The sequence below is a fragment of the Myodes glareolus genome, chromosome 5 (genome assembly GCF_982192425.1).
Source record: "Myodes glareolus chromosome 5, mMyoGla1.1, whole genome shotgun sequence".
Taxonomy (NCBI): Eukaryota; Metazoa; Chordata; class Mammalia; order Rodentia; family Cricetidae; genus Myodes; species Myodes glareolus.
This window is the reverse complement of record NC_142030.1, coordinates 36,413,403-36,438,500: the sequence shown is the minus strand read 5'-3', so window position 1 is coordinate 36,438,500 and position 25,098 is coordinate 36,413,403. Positions and strand designations below refer to the sequence as shown.

The 25,098-nt window shown below is 47.3% G+C and overlaps 1 protein-coding gene across 3 annotated transcripts in view; it reads right to left on the bottom strand.

The window, feature by feature from the left end:
• Positions 1-25,098, bottom strand: part of Grid1 (glutamate ionotropic receptor delta type subunit 1) — a 760,241-nt gene that overhangs the window by 556,318 nt on the left and 178,825 nt on the right. The window lies entirely within an intron of this gene.

Below are 25,098 nucleotides of genomic sequence, written 5' to 3'. Positions count from 1 at the left end.
CCTCATCTCTCCATCCACCCCAGGCTCAGCATCTAACATAAAGACAGAAACACTGAAGTCCATGGAACTGTAGGCCCAGCCAAGGCACTAGCCTGCAGCCCAGTGTGACTTCAGCAAGCACACAGACACCACACAACATTAAAGGCAAAGCTGTGTCAGGCAAGGAAGTGAAGCTGTGGGAAGTCTTTTCAAAATTCTAGGGTGACATCTGTGATGGTCTCTCTCCTTCTTAAAGATCAGACAGTCACCTGACATTTTAAATACTGTCTTTCTCAAAAGTAATTGAAACGAAAGAACACATTTCAAATTGCTTTCCCTACTATTTCAATCTCTGAGGAAGACCCAAGCTCAGAGAGTACTCACAAAGAATATTTTACCATCTGTAATGCACACTCACACACACACACATATATATGTATGAGGGCTGCCACCTCATACCAGGAGGAGTTCACAGATAGCAGAGTTTGGAGATTATTGGCAAATTTTCCAAAGGCTGAGACACAACTCTGAGTCCCCAGATTGTTTTTCCACTTCCTTTCCTATCTGGGATCCCAAACATAGATTTCTTTGAATTTCTTCCCAGATGAAGTTTACCCATTCAAGTTCCTTATTAAGCCCCCTGTTCCGGTGCCTGACCTCCTTTATTGCTTACTCCCCTCCCCCACTACCAGCTCCAAATTTTTTGTCAATGTCACCAGCATAGAGTAACTGCCATGACAGGGTGCGAGGAGTCTGGTGAAGAAGCACCCACCATATCCAAGACAAGACCGCAGTGACCTGCTGTGACGTCACCCATAAGCAGCAGCCCCGCCTAGCTCACAATCCTTTTGCAATTTATTTCCCCCCATGGCTTTCCAGCTCTGCATTCTATTCTTCCATTCCCTCCTTCCCCCCTTTCCCCTTTCTTCCACCTTTTCTTCCTTCCTGCCTGAACACTACTCTCAGGCAGGTCCTGAGATTGATGTCAGAGTGTTGGGGACTGTGGACCTCCAGACCCTGAGTTTCCTGTGACCCCTGCCTGCCGGAGGTAAAAGGGCTTGTTTTCCTGCAGCTGCTCTGAGCAAACAGCTTATTTTCCTGTGCTTGCAGCAGCTCTGAGCATGAGACAGGGGAGTGGTTTCTTGTGGGCTTGCAGCTGAGAGTTAGGGTGTTGGCCATTGGTCGAGGAGAGCCTACATAAGCTGCCCTGGAACACAATAAAGTTGGTATTCTTGATTCAAGGAGGCATTCTTGGCATTTTTGTTTCAAGAGACCCATGTCTCTGTCTCTGTGTCTTTGTCTGTGTGTGTTTCAATCTCCAGCGCTTTGCAGGGCTCGCAAACAGTTAGTACAGACAGTATGCTATAGACATAGTACCGTAGTACACGTAGTAGTAGGATGCTACATCAGAACATCTGAATGCAAAAGCCCCACAGCCCTGGTCTCAAGGTGCTCCCAGTTTCACAGAGACTGACTTTGGAATCAGAAAGTGGTTCCGCTGCCATTCGGGGAATATACCTCAAAGTGTGAAGTCTTTCCATTTGCTGGTGGTATCTTATGAATGAATTAAATACCCCTACCTTCAATCCAGGAAGACTAAGGAAGTCAACAAGAAGGTCAAATCAGTAACAAAAGGACCAGAGACACACAGGTGTGGCATATCTAGCCCTTCACAATAATAAAACAGGAAGCAATCTAATCATGGCCTGGCAAAACCCTCCAAGTGAGGAGGATGCCCGTGATGCACTATTCTCCACAACACAGTGGATACTGCTCTGGGTATCCCTACTCTGGTCACAGTTCAACTGCCCAGACCTCAATCAAGGGAACCTCCAGAATAAGTCCCACCCGCCAAAGGCAAACCCTTCGTGCAAACCATGTCTTGTACTTCCTGTGTTCTGATCCATTGATGTTGGGGGCCTTGCTGTCACTTAGGGTTGGCCAATTCCTGGAGATAGTACCAATGGCCCCACAATATACCCTTCCGTGAAAACCAAGCCATCCAAAGCCCACAATCAAACCCTTCTCTTTGAGCTCTCATATCCCAGGCCATAATCCACCTACTCTGATTATCCCAGGGCCAAGGCCAGCCTACTAGCCAAAGCCTACGGTAATCATTCACACCCACCAGCCCTCACCCTGATTACCAGTCCTTCCCTGTTCCCCACAGTGAAGGTCCTTACTATCCGGCATCCTGTCCCATCACTTCCCAGCTTCACCTGTCTTTCCTTGATACGACAAACTGTCATTTCAGTGTCTGTCTTCCCATGGCCTTCTGCCATTGCCATAGCTAGATAATAATAATGTCTGTATTGAAATTGTCAAGCTTGCGGGTGCAGCACTATTCACAACAGACAAGATACAGAATCAACCCATTTGTCTATCAGTAAACCAATGAATTTGCTTATGATGGAATGCTATTTGCCACAGAAAACAGAAAGAAATCATGCCATTTGCAACAAGAAGGAAAAGCCCAGAGTACATGATGTTGGATGAAATAAGCTAAACATAGAGAGAGGAGTACCATGGGATCTCCTTCATATAGAGAGTGTGAAAAAGTTGAACTGATAGGAATATGCCTTGTTATGGCTGGCATTTGTGCAAACTGCAGAGGGCTGATGAAAGGGCCAAACTTCCGCTTTTTAAAAAAAAAATGAATAAATTCAGGAGACACTTTGGGCAAATTGTGACTACAGTTAACAGCAGTATATTTTATATTTGAAACTTTCCAAGAGACTGTGCGTGAATTAATTATGGCCTTGCATGGCTTGACTTAGACACTGCATAACATGCATTACCTCATCAAGTTATACCCCCGAAACATGGACAACTTTGACCTAATCCCAAACAAAACAAAACACCCTCTTGCCTGGTTGCCTCGGACGCAGCGCTCTAGACTCTTATTTTGACTAACTCCACCCACACCTCAGCCAATCCCTGACCAGAGGTGCATAGAATAACCACAGGCCTGCATTCCATTCCACCACCACCCCAAACTGGATGACCTCCAGGACCACCTCTCTGAGCCCATTTTTATTCTGCAAATAAGTACCGCATCTTGCTCAGGAGAGCCGGGCATGCTTCAGTGAGAAGCACACATTACAGCTGGCACCATGCAAAATAGATGTCCCTGCTGTCAGCTCCCTTCCAACCTTCTCATCAGCATAAGGAACGCCCCCAGAAGGGTTCTCAAATGAGCAAATCATCTCCCTTGTTCTAGAGGCTCGTCAATAAAGGAGGTCTGTCCTGGCAATCCCATGACACAATAGCAGACTAAAAAGGTCGCCTCTTCCCTCTGTGATAATGGGAATTTCAAAGTTGCAAAGTATCTGAAGGGGAAAAGCTGTCATTGAAAACTCTGAGAAAAGGGGACACAATTCTACCTCTAATGAGGGCCAATAATATCAAGGAGACTTCTCCTTGGACAGCTTTCAGAAGCATCCACAGGCCAGGGGAGGGGAGATTCTGGGAAGAAAGAGGGTCTGAAGGCTTCCCTATCGGCATGTTCCAGCAGCGCCTCCACATACATGTTCAAACACGGGGGCCCCCACATGCCCTGCATAGGGCTTTACCAACAGAGGCTATCGGCTGATCAGAACACACTCCACTTCTCACCAACCTCTATTCCCTTCCATTTAAAAAAAAAAAACAAACACAAGGGGAAAGCATTTAAAATAATCAGGATGGAAGATCGAGATTAAAAACAATTTAAAATAAACGTCTACGCTGGCACTCTGGAAAAAACATACCACGCTGCATTAAGTGCTTTGAATTAAGTAAATTACACCAAGTAACTAATTTACATAATGATCAAGATTTGCATTTTACACATGTTATAATGAAAATGGGTTTATAAAATAATTCTTCACCAACTTCTGTTCAGAGTGGAGAAGTATTTGTAGAAAATTCCGTGATATTTATCTGTCACTGTCTTTCATGTTGCAGATCTCTGGCTTCTTCAATAGTTTTTTTTAATCTGCAAGGCCCCTTATTCCCACTGCAATAAATAGTGCCTTTGATTTGCAATTCCCTCCCGTCAACTGAGTGAGATCATATTTTTTATAGAATCTATAATATGCTAATGATTTTCAGAATTTTCACAAATAAAGTTTGATGTCCCTGTCACCTTTCACTTATAAGGCATTTGGGATTGATTTTTAGCAGTGTTTCCTGCTGGATCTGGGGGGACTATTTTAAAATCCTTCTACTCAGAATGCTGACTGTCTCTGCTGGGTAAGAAATAGCATGGCATTTCTCAGTAGTCTTGTGTCCTGTACCAGTGGTCCCCTTGTGGCTGAGGCAAGATTCCCAGCCGGCACCTCCAGCCCATGGTTCAGGGATCCAGTCTTCAGCCTTGGTGACAAATTCCTGCCTCCAGGTCCTTGGATGTGGGGGCCAAGAGCCAGACTACCCTACTCACCCACCCTGGTCCCTCCCTGTAGTCTATGAGGAATGAGACATTTAGTTTCCCAGATGAGGAAATCGAAGACAGATAGGTTGATTCTCTCCAAAACCACCAGACAAGAACAGCCTAGACCCACCTCTGTGCTTTGAGGGAGCTCTGATGTTGTAGGAGTTTAAAATAAAAGAGCGCCCCAAAGGGAGTGGCACTATTAGGAGGTATTGGCTTGTTAGAGTAGGTGTGGTCTTGTTGGAGGAAGTGTGTCAATGTGGAGGTGAGATCTGAGATCTAATATATGCTCAAGCCACATCCAGTGTCTCAGACCACTTCCTGTTGTCTGTGAGTCATGATATAAGGACTATTACTCGGCCCTTGTTCCAGCTCCATGTCTGTCTACATGCCACCATGTCACACCATGGTAATAATGAACCAAACCTCCAATAACTTAAACCACCCCAATTGCATGTTTTTCCTTTATAAGAGTTACCTTGGTCATGGTATCTCTTCACAGCAATAGAAACCCTGACTAAGACAGTTGTTTCCCTGGGTTTCTCAGTAACTTAAGTAAGATCCCAAACAGGAATAACTTTACAGTGATTGTCCACATGTTTGCACTTGAATGTCCAGGAAGCCTAACGTGAACGTCATTGCTCTTTGTTAATAGTGTGCCCATGGCATGGCAGAACAAGCACAGGCACAAGCTTACCCGCATGTGACAGTCTGAAGGCCTATGTCCCTCCAAATCTCCATGTTGAAATCCTAGTCCTGGTGGTTACAGAAGCAGAAGGAGAGAGATTGCAGGGAGGGACATTTGGGCGATAACGGACCTTCCTGGGATGTATTTGTACCCTGACAGGAAACACAGAGGCCAGACTCATCTGGCTTCTCCCTGCCGCACGTGTGGACACAATGAGAAAGTAGACTTCTGCAAACCAGGGCGAGGACCCTGCAGACACTGGGTCTGTTGCCTTGTCCTTGGACACCTACGCGCCAAAGCTATGGAAATAAATGCCACGGACGCCTCAGAGTATATAATTCTTTTCTTGATACCAAGCTGAGATGATTAGCAAGCAGCAGGAACTTTTTAAGGCCTGACTTGGTGCCACTCTGCTAAGTAATTTGTGCATACTACCTCATCAATCCCCAGGACAGCCTCACGTCTTCTGAGGTGACCCGGCCAGGAAGAGACTTAATGGAAGCTCAAGCCCAGAATTCTCCAACAAGCCGGAGGTGCCTGAGGGGTGACAGGAAGGAGGCAGGTCCACACACTCTGTGCAGATGCTTATCTGTGAGCTCCATGTGGACCAGACTTTCCCTGGGTCTGAGCACCCCAGAAGAACTACTGGATGATGTCAACTTTGCGGTTTAGTCATTGGCACAAGCAGAGCTGGAGAACAACCCCAGCTGTCTCCCAGGAGAGGTCTTGCTCCCCTAAGGCACCTGGGTCTGGCAACCCCAAGAGCAGTTCTCACGAGTGCTCACCCAAAGCACAATCGAGCTCCCAAGAGACCACACAGCTTTGCAGAATGGCAAGACGATGCAAATCATGAATACTCCATTTCCGGCTACTAATCTGCGATCAGTATTAATAACTGGCATTACACGGGGAAACACGGCAGCCTCATTAATCCTGTAAATTACCACTGAGGAAAAGTCCTACTAAAACGGCAGACCCAGCTGAGATGACTCAGAAGGAAACCCAGGTAGGCTGTCAGCTCTTCAGACCTACAAAGGGTTATTATCTGCCTACACACAAGGCTCCTCTGATTCCTGGGACCATCAGCAACCCCAAAGCGGCAGGGTATCCCCTGTCACTGCTCAGAGAGCCACAGTTTGAGACTGGCCAAGTTCAAGCCCTCACTCGGGCGTTCTCCAGCATGCTATCTGCTGCTGAACTAGGTCATGTTCTATGGTAGATGTCAGAGAAAGGGACCAGAAACTGAACTGAAGGCAGGCAAGTAAGAAACACTTAGGGGGCAGAAGTCTACATGAGGAGGTCAGTTTACCCTAAGGAAAGTCTCAAAACAGCCTTCGGAAAGCAGAGAGTGGGTCTTATAGGATTGACATGAATTCTGAACACAAACAAGGGGTGGGAACTTTAGACCAAGAGGACCTCAGGACCCCTGGGACCCCAGCTTTGCAGAACCAGTGATCCAGCTGGGTGACCTATGAATCATTTTGCATGAGTATAAGGGCTGCCATGCCCGGTGTGCTGCCTAACGAAGCACAGCGACATTTCTAGATAGGAAGGGCATCAGGTGGCCTGCTGGCCAGCTCAGACCAGGCACACCAAGCCAGCCCTCCTGCCCAGGGCAGGTCAAGACTCTGAGGAGGAGGATGCATGGGGGTGGCAAAGCCATGCAGTCACCTGAAGTCCACTCAGTGTTAAAGTGCCCCCCAGGGCCAAAGACGTGCAACTCAGACCAGCTTTTATGAGGCCATTTCAAGGTAAAGACTGTGACTCCCTAGTGGCTCTCTCCTCACAGCAACCTCCTGACCTTGTGTTAAGTGCCCTTAACTTGCAGATGTGATTTACATAATTACTTTTTGACACCAACCTGGCTTTAATTTGTTTCCTCTGGAACCCACCTCGGAGGAGGGAGCAGCAACCAGAACAGGGAGTGAGGCTGAGGGGAAAGGCTTTCAGACACCACTCCCCTTTCCTGCCTCTTCCCAAAAGCCATGACTGAAGAAGGACCAATTCTAACCACACTGTAGAGTACCAGAGAGCCTCAGAACTCCGGGGCCACATGAGTTGCACCGCCATCCTTGAAGACAGCATTGTAGAGAGGCAGGTAAATACCCACACCAAGGACAGAGCTCTGTCGGAAGCAAGATGTGGGCAGTGTTGGGCAGAGGGGACAAAGTCACCTGCTAGTTAGACAGCAAGCTGCACCAGGGTCAGACAGATGGGGGTGGGCACACCTCTGAGGACAAAAGGCCTAATAATGTTGTCACCAAGACACTGTTGTGACACACAGGAGGACAGAGTGTTGGGCAGGTGTGATGAGAGCCCATCACAGGTGGTGGTTCTGCGAAAGGGCAGAAGTCTAGATGTCATGGCAAGCTAGAGTCATGCTCGGGCAGGACTCCATAGAGACTCAGCACAGGTGGATAGATGCCCTCAGACAGACAGGAGGCCACTTTGTCTGCAGATCAGCTAAGCGCACAAGGAGTAAGGGATGACAGATGCTGGCTTATGGTTCATGGCGACTGTGGACAGGGAACACATGGAAAGGTAGGAGACCCCGCCAGGAGAGACAGCAGCTTAGTCCCAGTCGTGATGCTGAGTGCAAAGGAGACCTCTCACACTACACAGTCCTTACGACACATCTGTATACTCCCAGCCATGTGTTCACACTCTTGTGTGCGAGTCACATTCACTCACACAGCCACAAGCGCACACACGCGCGCACACACACACACTGTGCTCCCACTCACTGGTACATACACTGTGTGCTGAAGCCAGCTGAACCAACTCACCAGAGCTAATCATTAAATTTTCAAGAATTTGGGAGTTTCTAAATATAGCCATTTCAATTAAATTATGCAAACCTGTAGTTAAATAAATTATTTCACAAGTAAAACTGACAAATATACAAATCCCCTCACTTCCAGGCATTTTGCTGAATTTTACTATTTATCTGTGTGCTGAGGCTAGGCGTGTCTACTGTGTTTGAAGGAGGAAACCGTGATGCATGTGTCTTCTTGCCCCAAGCTTACACACAATTACACCGACTAACTCAAACGCAGCCATGGCATGAGAATTTACACCACAGAGATCAGCAGGGGTTACACATTAGGGCTTCTTTTTTTTCTTGGAGACTGGTTTCCAAACATTCACTGGCATGCCATAGCTCACAAAGCACACACTCATATCCTCCCCCAATTCTTCCACACACACAGCTGTGTCTCGGTGTCTGGAGAAATGGTTCCAGAATCCCCTCAGTTCCAAAGCCTGACTCTCACATCCCTGCTATGAAATGGTGTAGCACTGGCATTTAGGCTGTGCAGAGCCTGTGATGCGCTCTCAGTCATCGGCAGACGGCTTATAATACCTAATACACTGTAAATGCTATGTAAATCATTGTTGCACGGTATTGTTTAGGGAATACTGACAAGAAAAACAGTCTGTACGCGTTTGTTATAGCTGTGATTTTCTTGAGTATTTTCAACTGACTACTGAATATAGAATATATAGGGACGACTGTACATTTGTGTGTACACACATATGCACTCTCTCTCTCTCTCTCTCTCTCACACACACACACACACACACACACACACACACACACATACATTCACATTCACACATATACTATCTCTTCAGCACAAACCAGCACATTCTCGGTCTCCTTAGCATGTCCAGGTCGGCAGCACCCACACTCAGGACAAACAGCACAAACTGCTCTAGGACATGAGTTGCACACGCGGCTTGTCCGCCTTCTGCAACCCTCCACTGGTCCTTGTTGCTGCCTCTTAGTGCAGCATTGGAGGCAGAAGCTTCATGACTCACTGTCCCTTGGAAGGCAAGATGATGGATGACAGAGATTGGTCACAATCAGACCAGTGGTCAGCTGAGACTGGGAGGTATATAAAGACGGGGTGATGGCCCACGTGGGCAGGCCATTCTAGAAGCAAACATAAGTGGTCAACGGTCCCTACAGGCCCATGAAGCACTGCTTTAAAAACATTCTGAAATCCCAAATTAAACCTCTATCTATATTAATTAAGATCCAGGATATGCAGGGCTAATGGGACTGCCAGCCCATTCATCACAAGCTAGTTACCTCCCGCCAGAACCTCTTGGGTCAGATTACAAATGGGATGTGGAGTAGGGGCCGGGTGGCAGGATATTATCCTGAAATATAATTTGAACTTTCCTTCCAAAATACCATCTTCAGGCTGATCCATCACTTGTTTGCCTCCACCCAGGCCTGCCACAAGTGAGGGCTGAAACATGAGGCCATCCATCACTGGCCACCAGAAGGGCCTGGAAATGCCAGCGCTGCTCCCAGGCACAAAGGAGGATGCAGACAAGTGCACTAATAGGATGATCAATGCCATTGTGTGGGTCCGTAAGATGGGTGTGCGGGTGCTGGAATGAGCATGGCCCTCTTCTCCTCCCAAGGCTTTTATTCTTCCTGCCAGGAGCTCGGGTCTTGGGAAATAAGCAAGGAACCCCCACTTACATAGCAGCTTCTCTAGACTATCTCCCAGTGCCCATCCACTGACTCCTCTCAACCTACCCTCAAATGCAAAATATTTATCTCTGGGGCCCAGAGACTCCATTAAGACTCAAATGTCACCCAGCTCTGCTGCCTCCAGAAGCCTGAAAACAACAGAAGTCAAGCCCCAGGGAGTGTGGTCTATGCTCCGGTCTCCAGGAGGACCCCTGACTTCAGAGCCAAGCCAGCATCCAGCAGGGGTCCATCCTGGCAGCAGCAAGCATCTCTAAATAGTGACCCAGGCTCCTTTTTTTCTTTTTAATTTTATTTAAATAGCATTATTTTTAATTTACATTACATACCAACCAGTTTCTCCTCCCTTCTCCCCTCCTGTCAACCTCCTATCTACCCCGCTTCCTGATCCACTCCTCCATCTCCATTCTCCCATGGGCTTGCACAAAGCATGGCTCATCAAGATGGGACAGGATGGAACTCCTCAGAGGTAATTCAGCATGGGGAACAGGTTGCCAAATGCAAGCTAAGTGCCAGGGAGAGGTCCTGCTCTCACTGTCAGAAGCCTTACTAAGAGACCAAACTATATGATTGTCACACACTTGCAGAGGGCCTAGGTCGGTCCATGCAGCCCCCTAACTGTTGGTCCAGCATCCATAAGCTCGCACAAGCTCAGGTCAGCTGTCTCTGTGGGTTCCCACTTCCTGCCTCCCCCCAGCTCATATAATCCCTCCTCCCTTTCTTCCACAAGAATCTTGAGCTCAGCACAGTGCTTGTCTGTGGATCTCTGCCTCTGCTTCATTCAGTTACTGGATAGAGTATCTCTGATGGCAACTAGGGAAGTCACCAATCTGCTTACAGAGGAAGGCCAGTTCAGAAACCCTCACCACTATTACTAGGAGTCTTAGTTGGGGTCGTCCTTGTGGGTTTCTGGGGTTTTCCCTGGTATAAGTTCCTCCCTAACACCGAAATGGTCCCCCCATCAAGATGTCTCTTTTAATACTCTCCCCTCCATCCTGTCTCCAAACCTCTTCCCCCGCCCACCGCCACCACCACCTCCCCGCACCCAGCCTGCCCAACAAGCTCCCTCTAGTTCCTATTCCTCCATCCCTTCAACCTCCACCTCCTGGTTTGCCCAGGAGATCTTTTCTACTTCCCCTTCCCAGGGAAATCCACACATCCCTCTTTGTGCTCTCCCTGTTATCTAGCCTCTCTGGGGCTGTGGATTATATGTTGGTTAACCTAAACTTTACCCCTAATAATCACCAATGTGTGAGTACATACCATGTTTGTCTTTCTGGGTTTGGATTACCTCACTCAGAATGATTGTTTCTAGTTCCATCCATTTGCCTGCAAATTTTATGAGGTCGTCATTTTTTAAAGCTAAGTAGTACTCCATTGTGTAAATGTACCACATTTTGCTTATCCATTTGCTAAGTAGTACTCCATTGTGTAAATGTACCACATCTTCCTTATCCATTCTTCCATTGAGGGGCATCTGGGCTGTTTCCAGGTTCTGGCTATTATGAATGATGCTGCTATAAACATAGCTGAACAAGTGTCCTTGTGGTTTGTTTGTGCATCCTTTGGGTATATACACAGGAGTGGAATAGCTGGTGACCCAGGATCTTAAGCGTGTTATTCAATGCTCCATCTTCTCAGTCCCAATCACTAACCCCAGCACACAGCAGTAGTTCAATAAAGTTACACAGGAGACATGATTGAATTAACTAATGAAATCAGTTCTCTGTGCAGAGGCAGATGCTTGGGTCTAATAAGAGCCCATTGGGTTGGTGTACAAGTCCACACCAGAGCTGGGCTGTACACGCTGAAGAGGAAGAGCTAGCAGAGCTGTCACCAAAAGCACATGCTTCTGTCCAGTACAACCAGAAGTGATGACCATAGGAACACTCAGGCAGTGCTGGACGCTTGTTTGCCCCCACCCAGGCCTGCCACAAGTCAGGGCTGAGACATGAAGCCATCCATCACTGGCCACAAGAAGGGCCTGGAAAGGCCAGAGCTGCTCTCAGGCATCCTGCCTCACTTCCTGGCCCAAGTTCTGTCATTGTCCATAGTTCACAAATAGAAGCTAAGACTGGGTGAGTGTCAGCACCACAGTCCAACTTCAAGCCAGTAGATTCCTGATCATTGGCTCTCAGCCTCTTTGATTTATAGGAACACGCGTATCGCGTGGAAGCCCTCATGATTGCCAGTCTCTTACACCTTCCAGAAAAAAATGAATAATAAATAAAACACCACTCAGCAAGGTCCCTGATTCCTAAGCCAGCATCACTAGCTGTACACTTTACAGAAGATTGGGGAAGCCAGGCAGTGGTGGCACACGCCTTTAATCCCAGTACTCGGGAGGCAGAGGCAGGTGGATCTCGGTGAGTCTGAGTCTACAGAGTGAGTGGCAGAACTGCCAGGGTGTTACACAGAGAAATCTTGTCTCAGAAATAATAAAAATAAAAATAAATAAACAAACAAACAAAAAGAAGATTGGGGAATGCTCCTGGTGGCCCCGGGACAGTGCTGCCTCAGCCAGCAACCAATGGCTCAGAACCCATAGAATCAGGCTCAGCCCAGACAGGTGGGCAACCAACTTGCCGTTCTGCCAGCAAGTAAGCATGCAACCTCTGATCAGGGCATCAAATGGGTTCTTTCATAACCCACAGCTGTCTTCTCCACCAACTTCTCAAAAGCAACTGAGATGCAGATTCAGACCATGGGTCAGAATTTTCGTGGTAATTATAGTGATTTCCAGGTTAGTGGGAAATAGCACCCCAGAAAACATATGGAACCAATCCTACCATTCTGGAGTACCAGTTAAATTCTGTTAGGGATGAGACATTAGCAGTTCATCATAATCCCTGCCACAGGGAGAAAAGAGTGCCAGCTGCCTGCTGTTGGGCACAGATCCAAGGGCACCTCTGACTAGAGGTGTCCTAAACCCTGGTAGAAGTCCCCTCTGCCCAACACTACTTTCCTGCCCTTCCCTCCAGCCATATACACTGGACTCTCCAGTACAAGAGGGGGATGGAGAAGATGTGATGAAGGAAAGAGAGGAAGTGGCTGTGATGTTCCTGCTTTGGATCTAAGACTGATGTCCTGAAAGATGCAATCGTCCTGCCTTACACACACAAACACACATACACAAACACACAAACACACACACACAAGACATGCAGGACGTGATTCAGTCCCTGCTCTAACCTTGGAAGGCAGGAGGTCAGAAAAAGGAAGCAATGCTTAGAGATGGCAGCCTAGCAATTTGAGCTAGAAGACTTCCCTTGGCCGTGCGGCAGGACTGGATTCCAGGCGTGGGGCCAGTCTGGGACTGCAGGACAGGGAGCTGACTACAGGACACCTGTAGCTATGGAGGATTCAGGAGTCTACGGCCAACACCTCTGGGGTCATCTCTGCTCAGTATGTTCTTTTCTACCCTAGCAACAGCCTCCAGTCCTATCGTTTCAAACCCCTTCCTCACCCAGCCTGAATCTACCCTGGGATCTGTCAGTGTCAGGACTTCTAGACTCTACTTACTTGGAAACATACATGTTGAACCAACCCAGCCAGAACTCCTGAGTCTAAATCTCCCATAAGCACACCCCCCCCATCTTCTGATTCATCTTAATTTTTCACCTTGATCAGACTGAGAAGCTCCTAAAAGATTTGTAAAGCTCTGGGTGTGTCTACAGATGGATTTCAAGGTGGGCTAAGAGGGACCAACTCTCAGGTTAGAGGCCTGAACATAAGAAGAGAAAATAAAGGAGGGCGCTCACAGATGCACACAGGCGGACCCTCCCTGCTTCCTGTCTGCCGTGAGGTAAGCAGCCTTCTCCATGCCTTCCCACTTCTGAGATGCAAAGCCTGGAGTCCTGGGGAGCCATCTCTATAGCATGAACCTCAGAGCATCTGCTAGAGCAGATCTTCCCTCTCGAGGTGTGTACGCCATGTTTTGTGACTATGTAGTGGTTGTGTTAATCGGGTTTCTGTTGCTGACAATAAATACCTGAGATAATTGGCTTATAAAAAGAACATTTCCATTTGCTTATTGTTTTAGATATTCCAGTTCATGCCTGGGTGGCCACAAGAGGTGGGGTGCTGACAAGGGCCCACATTATGTCAAGAACGTGTGGCATCACAAAGCCACTCACCTCATGGTCAAACAAAAGGGAACAAAGACACTGGCGCCTCCCTACCATGGTAAGGTTTGATGTTCAACTGGGCATGCCTATAGAGAGCCTCTAGATTGGGCTGAGGACCTATCTCATGAGTTCCTGGACAGAAAGGTAGATGAGCAATACTGGTCATCTCACTCTGCTTCCAGACAAAGGATACAACGTGACCAGCCACCCCACCCCAGCCCTGCCAGGCATCTTCCCTGCCAAAACAAACTCTTTACTCATTATGTTCGCTTCTTGTGTGGTACTTAGTCAGGGCAGTCAGAAAAGCAACCACCACACTCCTAAGGCTTCAATACCTGACACTAAGCCCTACCTCCTAAAGCGGGCACCACACCCACTGGTGTCATGGGCTAGGAACAAGACCTGTTAAAAGGTGAATCTTTGGTGCTATAATCAGATGTCTTAAGACTCAAGCTAGGGCACCATCCACAGGAGTAGCGTGACAAACCATCCAGCTGGAAAAGATGTCTCTTTGGAAATCCCGCTTCCTCTTTCCTCACCTGGCCTGCACAAGATGCTCATAACCCCAATCTCTATCCCACGCCTGTCCCAGATGTTACTATCATCTGTCCCTGGAACTGTTCAAACAGGTTCAGCCTGGCCTCTCAGTTCCCAAGCCAGATGCACCCAAGCTCCTCACCAGGCAGACTTCCTGCATGGAGCAGATCAGGTACCTGTCTTCCTTAAACAGCCCAGTGACTCTACAACCAGAACCTAGGAGACCTGGTGCGACTGGCCCTGCCTTGCTCTTCGGCATGGCAGCTTCCTCCCGCTTCCCCATCCCCTCCAGGCACACAGCTCATCATTCTGGGTCATACTCCAAGCTCAGTCTCCTCAGATACTTCTCAGCTGTGGCTCCTTCTGCTGGAAGGCTACATCAGACAGCCGTCTCACTGCCTCCTTTGATGTAGCATATCATCAGCTCAAACATCGGCTCTCCCTCGGCTACCCCTGTAGGCTATCAGGTGCTAGCTCCACCCTATCCATGACCACCGCATCTCCATTGCTTTCCTTCACGTCACTTTTCTTTGCCTGAAGACATCTCGGATTTGTACCCAAGTCTTGTTTCCCACAGGAAACAGTCAGCACACAGTAGGCACTCAATCATCGAAGGGTTACTGATGGCCCCACTCGGGGACAGAATTCAGAGTGAGATGAATCCAGAGTTAGGACTGAATTTTTCTGGGTATGAAACATAGCTCACTCAGTCCTTCACTGACTTTACAGGAGTTACTTCAAACCTTCCTAAACATCCACTCTCTCATCTGAGAAGAATACTTCATTTGAGAAGCAGCCACCTCCAGATTAAACAACAGCAAGTATGAACTACTTGGAATTTGCTTGACAAATAGTTGATGGCATTGTTGATTACAATAATAATTGGCTTCCACAAGGCTTATCTCTCCAAAGTGTCTGAGCTGGGAGCTGGATTGTAATTGGCAGTGCTGAGCAGTGGTGAGGACCAGCAGAAAGTAAGCAGGTCACAAGAGCACCATTTTCACAAGGGAGTAACATCTTCTCACAGTGTGGGTCAAATCTCAGGAAATGGATGAGTCCTTAAAAGAAATGTGTGCTTGGACATCCTAAGCCATGCAGAAATTTAGATTAAACTGCTTTTGAGATTCCCTCTGACCTCAATGAAATGGAGAACAGAGACTACAAAGACAGCTCAGTGGTTATATGCTTGCTTCCCAAGTGGGAGAACCAAAGTTCGGATCTCCAGAAACCATGTAGATGCCAGGTAGGTGTGGCAGCTACCAGTAAGTAACAGCTATGGAGATAGAAACAAAGAATTCTCCCAGGGTGAGATGGCTAGCAAGACTAGCCATATTGCCAAACTCTTGGTATGACTGGGACACCCTGTCTGTCTCCATGAATATGGTGAAAATGCAATTGACAGTGAATCCCAACATCAACCTTGGTCTGCTATAGGCCACACACATGCACATACACACACAACACATATATACATCACACACATCACACATACAAATACACACATGTGCACAAACATACATACATATCACATATACACACCCATACACATATGCACGTACCATATATACACATGCCAGACACACATATCAACATGCCACATACATGCGCCACGCACATACATTCATACCACGCATACATATACACCGTAAGCATGCATGTATGTCTTCATACATTATATAAACACGCATGCACACCACATACATACACACAAAGTAAAAAATTTTTAAAGGGCTGGCATCAAGAGAATGAGAAACAATAAATATCGGGAACGAGGTGAGGGAAGAGGAGGACTCACTGCTGATGGAAGCACAAACTGGCGTTGCCATTATGGAAATCAGGACAGAGATTCCTCAGAAAACTAAAAATAGAACAATCTCAGCCAGCTATGCCACTCCAGAGTATGGACCTGGAGCGCTAAGTCTATACAGCACGGAGATCCCTGCACCTCCATGTTAACTGCCGCACTAGTCACAATAGCCCAGAAATGGAACCAGCCTGGCTGTCCATCAGCAGCTGGAGGAAGGAAGAAAATGTGGAACATGAGCACAATAGAATTTTATTGAACCATAAAGAAAAAGGAAATGGTAAATCTGCAGCAAAATGGATACAACTGGAAATTTTTATGTTGAGTGAAAGAAGTCAGATTTCAGACTTCTTTCTGTGTGTTTTCTCCATACGCAGACTCTAGTTTTAAACACTGTCTCTGTGTGTGTGTGTGTGTGTGTGTGTGTGTGTGTGTGTGTGTGTGTCCTGGCACACACACCCACAGTTAGTCGTGAAAGAAGAGAACAATGAGACTCTGAAGAGAGGGCTCTGTATGTAAACTACTCATGAGGACCTGTGATTTCAGAACCCAACCATCATGGGAAATCCAGGTGAAATCCACATGCCTGTAACCCCAGTGCTAGGGGGAGGAGGAGCTCACTGGCCAGCCAGGCTAGACAATCAGTGAGTTCCAGATTCAGTTAGAGAGCGTGTCTCAAAAATGTAAGACAGACAGCAACAGAGAAAGGCAGCTGATGTCCACCTCTGGGATCCACACACTCAACCATGCATGGGTGAGCACGCTGTGCGCACGTGCAAGGGGACACACACACACACACACACACACACACACTAAGAAAGGGAGTCAATGAGAGAGAAGAAAGATGTTCTTGTTAAGATGTTAAGAGGAGGAGGAAAAACGGTGAGCTGTTCAAAGCAAGTTAGTTTGTCCCAGGTCACACTGCAGATTCCACACTTAGGAGCTCCCTCTCATGAGCTTCCCTCCCAGGGCCCATCCACCACATTTGATGTCACTGAAGGAGTCATTCCCATGGATTTCTCTTTGAACGTTCGAGCCACCAGAAGAAGCAAAACAAACCTCACTTCTCATAAATTACCCAGCACCGAGCACGTTGCTCTAGGAACTGAGACAAAAACTATAGTAAATATAAAAATGTCTATACAAAAGTGGGGGTGTGAGAAAGCACGTGGAAGCAGTGAGGGGGGAAGAGAGTTGTAAATACGAAGTCTGGAGCACAACAACAGACTCTCAAGACCGCTGACCCCCAAGACCACAGCAGTGGAGAGAGGTGGGTGCTGCCTTGCTGGGCTGCGGCAGGGATCACACACAAAGACTGCGCAGCAAGTAGCCAAGGGAGCCTGTGAGTTCTGACTCACAGGCCATGATGCCTTGCCATCATGGGAGATGTGAACAGGGCAGGAAGAAACAGCCATTGACTGCATGCAGAGCCCAACTGCTGTCCCACCTAGCTCTCTTTTTCCACAAACATTCTGGTTTAAGGATGCCTCTACATCCTGTTCTATTCAAGTTTTTTTTTTTTTTTTTTTTTTTTTTTAGTTCCAGTGGGAACTGCCATCTACATCAGCCAGCTCCCCACGCACTGGAGGCAGCCCACTGAACCAAGAGAGGGCATGTGATTTAGACTGAGTCAATCAGGGCCCTCCCCCTCTTTTTTTTCTGTTGTTGTTGTTGTTGTTGCAAAGAGAAGACATTTTGACCAGAGTGAAGTTCCAGACGCAACAGACCCAGAACCCAGACATCCCTTGTTCTGCAGTTCTGAAACCTATTGCCAAAAGAGAGCAAAAGTAGATCAAGAAAGCACATGGCTTGTTGCATGTGGTGGTGCTGGGTACCCATTGGGAAGGAGGAGGGCAGAAGAGACTTGAAGAACGGTGAGAGAAAGGTCCAGGTGATCAGAATACCAAAGGCTAGGATGACAGCTCAGTTGAAGGTCTCCCCTGAGAAGAGAGCTCCAAAGTTTGGGGAGGATATAAGTAGGGCAGGACTAACAATATATTGAGCAGAGGAGTGAGGAAGGGAACAAAGGCTGAAGTAGACCTGACAGGAAAGAGTCACAGCCAGACACCAGGGTGATTGGAGTAGAAGAGAGAGGCTGGGAGGCTCTGGGGGCACTGGAGATCAGCCAATGATGGGATGAAGTGCACGGATGCCCATATGCAGGATGCCGGGGAAACCTTTACACTATGCACCTGAAGATGGCATAGTGAATCAACACAACATGACCTGAGTTCTGTTTGGATCCTGTTGACTGTGAAGTGCCGAAGAACTTTGAATCCAGTTTTCTGAGAACTGGGGTTAAAGGTCAAGGCTACAATGCAGTTTGTGGAATCCTCAGCACAGAAGAAACAATAAAAGCCATACCAAAAAGAGACCTTGTGGTATGTGGTAGTGGCTGGTATCTATCGGGAAGGAGGGGAACAGAGGGAAGGAGAAGAATAGTGAGCCATGTCCAACAGTCCTGAGCACCAAAGACCAGGATGGTAGTTCTGTTAGAGGTTTCTTGGGACAAAGCACCCCTGGATAAGGTCTGAGAATCAGAAATAGCACCCAGAAAGGAACTCCCACACTGTGCATCAGAGAGATCAAGATGGTACCCCCGAGACATTTAGGAGGGTGGCGAATGGGAAATGAACAGTCATACCAACCAGGCTTCCGGATAAACAAAACCAGGAAAGATTTACTTCTTCCCATGTGCGGTGGCTCTGCGGTCATGGCTGCTGGGCAGGCTGGAAGTGACAGTGCATTATGGAGGGAGACTCTCCTCTCGTGGCCTTTCTGATTGGATGAGCATCCCCCGGGTTACGAAAGATAATCTCTCGTACATACGGTCATCTGATTGGAGCTACTGACCAATCTGTAAAATTCCCTGACAGTGAGACCCAGATTAGCATCTGATTGAGTAATTGGGGGCTGTAGCCTAGCCATGCAGACACATAAAACTCACCACCCCAGGAATTAAGAGCATCCCAAGGGCAGAAATGGCAATAAAAACAGAATACATTTTCAAGGCTTCTGTGTTGCAGGGCAAGAAAGGAAGGGAAGCAGGGAGAAGGCTGAGATGACAGGAAACAGGAAGTCCTGGAGCAAGGACAGTGAATAGGGCAGGGGAACAGGAGCCGTAGGGAGAATTCACACCCTATCTAGTGCATAGAGGAAGTGGTTTGAATATAATATGTCCGCCAAAGGTTCCGATATTGAAAGCTTGGTTCTCAATACAATGTCTAACCCGTGAAGCTTTGGGAAGTGATTGGATCATCAAGACTCTGACCTGATCAATGGTGGAGTCATGTTTGGTGGCCTATTGGGAGGTGTAGGAACAGAAAAACAGGCCTGACCGGAGGAAAGGGGCCTCTGGAGCCGGGGAAGATGCATCTTGGCCTTGGCCTCATCCTCTCTCAGTCTCTGCTTCCTGGCTCCCATGGAATGAAAATGCTGCCATCCCTGACATTCTGCCCCCCCGGGGTGCTTAAACCTTTCAATCCAGCCAACCACAGGATTGGAACCTCTGAAACATGAGCCAAATAATCTTCCTTTCCTTGAGTTGATTTGCTTGAATTTCTGTCAGAAGCAGGAAAAAAAAGTGAATACAAGGATTGAAAATCTACACTGGTGACCCTTAGGGACACCAGGCAATCCAGATAAACACTGGCTGTGAAGCAGGACCAGAGTGGACCAACTTCAAATCCATAAGATTTTAAAGAGATATAGTCGCCCCAATTTTGTGGATGAGGGCTTTAAGAGCTTTTGTGGATTAAGAGCCCTGCTAAGAATCAGGGCTATGCACATTAACCCAGGAAGGGAGGGGGAGGGGAGGGCAGAGTCTAAGTACTGTGGTGCTTAGAAATCCAGACACCCACACTCAGTGGCCTTGAGACCACTGACATCTCACCAAGCTGCCACTAACACCTGCTGAGCTAGAATAGAGAACGGTCTGCAAAGGCTCCTGAGCCTCCCATATCCCTGGCAAAGAAGCTTCCAGCACAGCTCTATACAGGGGTCTGTAAGTTCTTTGTGTCTGTCATCCCATATACACAGTAGGTCCTCAAGAAACCCAGCACCCAGTAGGAGCTAGCTAGGTCCTGTTGGGATTGAGCTTCACTATGCTGAGGGTTGGTTGGTGGTGTCTGTGTTTAGAACCCTCTCCCAAAGTCAGAGCATTCCTCTGAGTTTACATTCTTGAATCACTAGCCACATCCCCATGGAAGTGAGTAGATGGCAAGACTACTTGTGGAGTGAAGTGGGGTTGTCCTGGGATAATCTGGAGCCGGTAACACTCATAAATGAAATAAATTAAATAAATAAATAAATGAAATAAATAAATAAATGAAATAAATAAATGAAATAAATGAAAGTGTGTGGTACCCTCGTCACCATAGCATCAGGTATTAGGAGCATCTTCAGGACTACCCACAGCTACCAGGGGCTGTTGCATCCTCTTCTCAAAGGTGGCTGTAGGGGTTTGGATTCAGCTCTTCACTCAGCAGGCTGACTTGGGTTTCTGGAAACATGTTGGGGTCCTGAATACTGAACCAACACAACCTAAATAAATAGCAGCAATCTTCTTAAAACGCCCGTCAGGGACAGCCTCGATGCTCAGAACTTGCTGCCATGATAAGTCATGCCAGAATAGTTCCCCGTTCATCTTAAACCTGTGTCAAAGCGTTGAGCGGCGCTATCCCCCAAGCGCAGCATCCACCGTAGTCACGAGCTCTGGGTGTAAAGGATCATCACAGCTGTGCTTGTTGACTGTGACCATCCCATCATAGATGGAGGGAGCATGAAGGTCATAGGACCCTCACCTGAATAAAGCCAAGCCTCCCGGCCAGTTGTATGCAGTTCTGCCCTAATCAGATGTGGTCTCAGGGTTTCAGGGAGGGGACAGAATACATAAGCTGTGGGAAGATGTTGAGGCCGGGTTCTCTCTGCGTAGCTCTTCTCCATAGAAGCTACCATACATGCTGAGTCTAGACTTTCCAGTACAGGTACGTTAGCGTCACCCATGTGCCTCTCAGTAACCCTTCACCCATGCTCTATAAGCCCAATAAACTCACTGGTTCCCCAAGGTAGACTCCGGTGGAACTGATCTTTGATTTGTCATTGGGTCCATATGAGGGCATAACTAAACATTTCTTAGTCTTCCCAGGGAGAAAATTCTTATAACACATAGGACTTAGTGACCAATATCAGGAATGTTGGGTAGCATTCGAGTGAATATCAGCTTCAGAGACCATCACCAGAAACTAGCCATCTAAAATTCACATGCCCCCTGACCCTTACCCTCGGGAAGCAGCCAGCTTATTCCTATCCTATGTTGTCCCTGACAAATACCTGATTGCTGATCTTTTGAATCCCCTCTGTCCCATGACATTCATTCCCAGACCCATCTTAAGAGTTCTGGAACCCAGAGGAGCCTGGGCAGTCATGGGGCAACAGAATACACAGGAACTAGCACAGGCTCCAACTGGGATCCATACCAGGAGGGCGGCTAGGGAGTGTGTGCTTGTCAAACAGGAAGCAAGCTAGGTCTCCCAGTCTGGCTGTGCATGCTGAGAACACAAAGGACATGGGGTCCCCACACTGTCCAGTGCAGCAGCAGCCTGAGACACCAAGCTTCTAAAACAGAGCCAATCCACTTGAAATGGGCTGTGTGCACAAAATAGATGTTGAATTTCAAAGGCTTATTATAAGACAAAGAATGCCAAATATTTCATTTTTAACTTTAATTTCATGTTGAAATGACAATAATGAGCTAAATTAAGTAGATTAAATTAACTCCACCTGTTTCTCACTTTTAACTTTTAAATTATACGTGTGGTTTATGTTATAGTTCTGTTAGACAGAGTTGTCCTAGACACTTGCCTGCTACATAAGACATAGCTTTGCTCAGCCTAGCTACCCACCACGCTTGGGAGAATGGTAGGATCGCACAGTGGGTAAGGCAGCCAGGATTTAACACTGGGCTTCACCCTTACTAACAACTTGACACTGGACAGTTTGCTGAGCCTCCCTGCCCTATAATTTCTCCCTAGGGAGGTTAGCAAATTTCCCAAAGTAAAACAGAGATGATGCCAGTGCCAAATTCACAGAAGTCTCATGAGAATTAGTTAAGTTATTCTATGCAAACCAGGTAGATAAGGGCCCAATTTATGGCACTGGCTACCACTACCATCAACAGCACAACTGCCATCAACATTACCAACATCATGATAATAATATTCACTACCATTACAATCAGCATCATCTCTATAGACAAACCATTTGTCCATCCGACATTTCTGGATACAAAATTCCTACACTGGAAGATTAGGGCAGGGTGGGTCTGATTTCTATAGCAAGACTATCCATCTAAAGGTACATGCTATCTTATCAACCCATGCTAAATCCTAAGATGACTTGTAGCATCTACTAGGTGCCTCTCCTCCCTCCATGTCGAGCTCTCCAAATCATACATCTCTCCATCCAGTTCACCTATCTGCCCATCCCTATTCAGTATCCCATTCCCAACCCTCCTAAAGACCAACTAATAGTTTTGAATGACTTCAGGTCCAATGACATCAAGACTTTACCGAATCACACAAAGAAAAAAAAAAGCTCAATGTATGCCTTCTAGGACTTAAACAGGAGGGGACAGTACCCTGGTCAACAAAGCACTGAGAGGCCAGAGGTCAGGAGTCAGTTGCCTGCTGTGGTCACCATTTTCAAGGCCAGGTGCTTGCCCAGATGTGCTAAGCAGCGACAGTGTCATTATTAGCAAACCCCAGTGCTATAAGTACCAGACCGAGAGACCATGTGTAGAACTCTAGGACAACTTTGAGGCCATTTTCTGAGGCTTCTCAGCCTTAGCACTCCCCCCTTCCCCAAGAACCTAACAACTACACATTCACGTACTGAAATATTGGGGACTTTCCATCTCCCTGTGTCCTTGTGAATGGTCTCTAAATAGAGCTCCACTCCTGGAATTAGGACAAGATAACCCACAGATGTCCAGAGATGTTTTCACTCGTCCCTGGGAAGGGGTCAAAGTAACCCTCGAATGTTCCCTGTTACCTTACCTGATTTGGCAACTGTTCTCCAGTCCTGGCTCAGACCAATTATTGTTAGTAGCCCTTTAAATAAGGCAATCCTAATAGTTGAAGAACAAACCCCAAGTTCCCCCCCCACCCTTGTTTCTATGGCTTTTTACTTTAAAAGTAGCTTGTGACAGTCCTTCAGGGTCTTTTGGCTTCTCGAATGCTGAAAGACCCTGTCACTACAGAATTAAATCCTCTTGCTTTTACATCAACTGTGGTGTGAGAGTGGTCTCTTAGGGCAACTCCTCCTCGGTGATTGGGCTTTAGGGTCCAATATATGTACTACCTCATTTAGAACTCGTACCAGTTCTTCAGATGGGAATAAGTATCCCCATCTTCCCAGATCCATAGCCTTAAATCTCAAAGGGGTGAAGTGGCCTGCCCAGCATTCTCAGGGCGTAAGTGGTAGGAGAGTCATGCTCCAACACTGCTCCCTACGAATGGTACAGTCAGCACAGGCTGGGAACACTAGAAACAAACACTTCCCTTAGAGAATGAAAGCTGGCATCAGTCGGACAACATCTGTTTGGTCACACCTCGCAATCAGCTCCCAAAGAATGAGGGTGTTCTATGTAAGTATTTGCCAAGCTGGCTCTCAGGAAAGCAAGGGTCCAAGGTTGCCCGCTTCTCAGCTAATGTGATCAGTAATCACAAACTGGATAATCTACAATGTAAAACCCACAAAATGAAGCCATATAAAAGTCCTTTCATCCTGGCTACGAAACCCTAGGGATGCAAAGAACTAGGCTGTGAGCACACTTTTGGGAGTGGGAGCTGGCATGAGAAAATGAGCTGAGAACATGGATTTTCCAGAAGGAAAGTTAGTATTTAGCATCCTAGCGCGTTCAGGTAGCTTGGGATTTCTGAAGTCACATGAGGTAGTGGCCTAAGAATGAGCTGGGCGGTGGTGGCACACGCCTTTAATCCCAGCACTCAGGAGGCAGAGGCAGGTGGATTTCTGTGAGTTCAAGGCCAGCCTGGTCTACAAGAGCTAGTTCCAGGATAGGTCCCAAAGCTACAAAGAAACCCTGTCTTAAAAAGAAAAAAAAAAAAAGAGTGGACCCTTGGAGAAGTAGGAGAAATACCTTGGTTAAAGAAGCTGAGTCCGGATAAGCAAGTACCAGAACCGGGATTGATGAAACCCATTCGGTAACAGGTGTTGGGACCATGATAAATGGCTATGCCATAGGAAATACCCTAACAGTGTGTGTGCATGTGTGTATACACGTGTTGTGTGTGTGTGTGTGTGTGTGTGTGTGTAAAGAATGCTGAGGTTTATGAAGAGCTTTGGGTGAGTGTGTATGTATGTGTATTTGTGTGTGTATAAGGAATGCTGAGGTCTATGAAGAGTGTGTGTGTGTGCACATGGGTGTGTGTGTAAGGAACGCTGAGGTCTATGAAGAGCTTCGGGTGAGTGTGTATGTATGTGTGTTTGTGTGTGTGTAAGGAATGCTGAGGTCTATGAAGAGTGTGTGTGTGTGCACATGGGTGTGTGTGCGCGCTCATGCATGTGTGTGTGTGTGTGTGTGTGTGTGTGTGTGTGTGTGTGTGTGTGTAAGGAATGCTGAGGTCTATGAAGAGCTTCAGGTGAAAAGAGCTTCCAAGGCTCAGGCTAGAACCCTGACAGGGTCTTCTCTAGGGTGTGGGTCCCTGAGGAGGCCCCTGGAAGGTTCTTCGTCAGTTTATCTTTTCCCTAGATGCTGCCTAGCTCCAAGTCACACTGCCCTCTCATCCTTGATTTTGGCAGGGTTTTTTAAGCATGGGGAGCAGCAATAATCCTCTGGCTGATTTGACAGCACCATGTGGCTGGCCAGCCGGGGGTGGGGGTGATCGGCAAAGAAACTGGATCACCTGGAGGGTCGGAGATGGGAGGAATTGATGACAACATCTCTATCCACTAGAAAACCAGGAGGAAAATCAAACAAAAATTACATCCAGGCTCTTCCTGCTAAACCCAAATCAATAAAGAAGACAG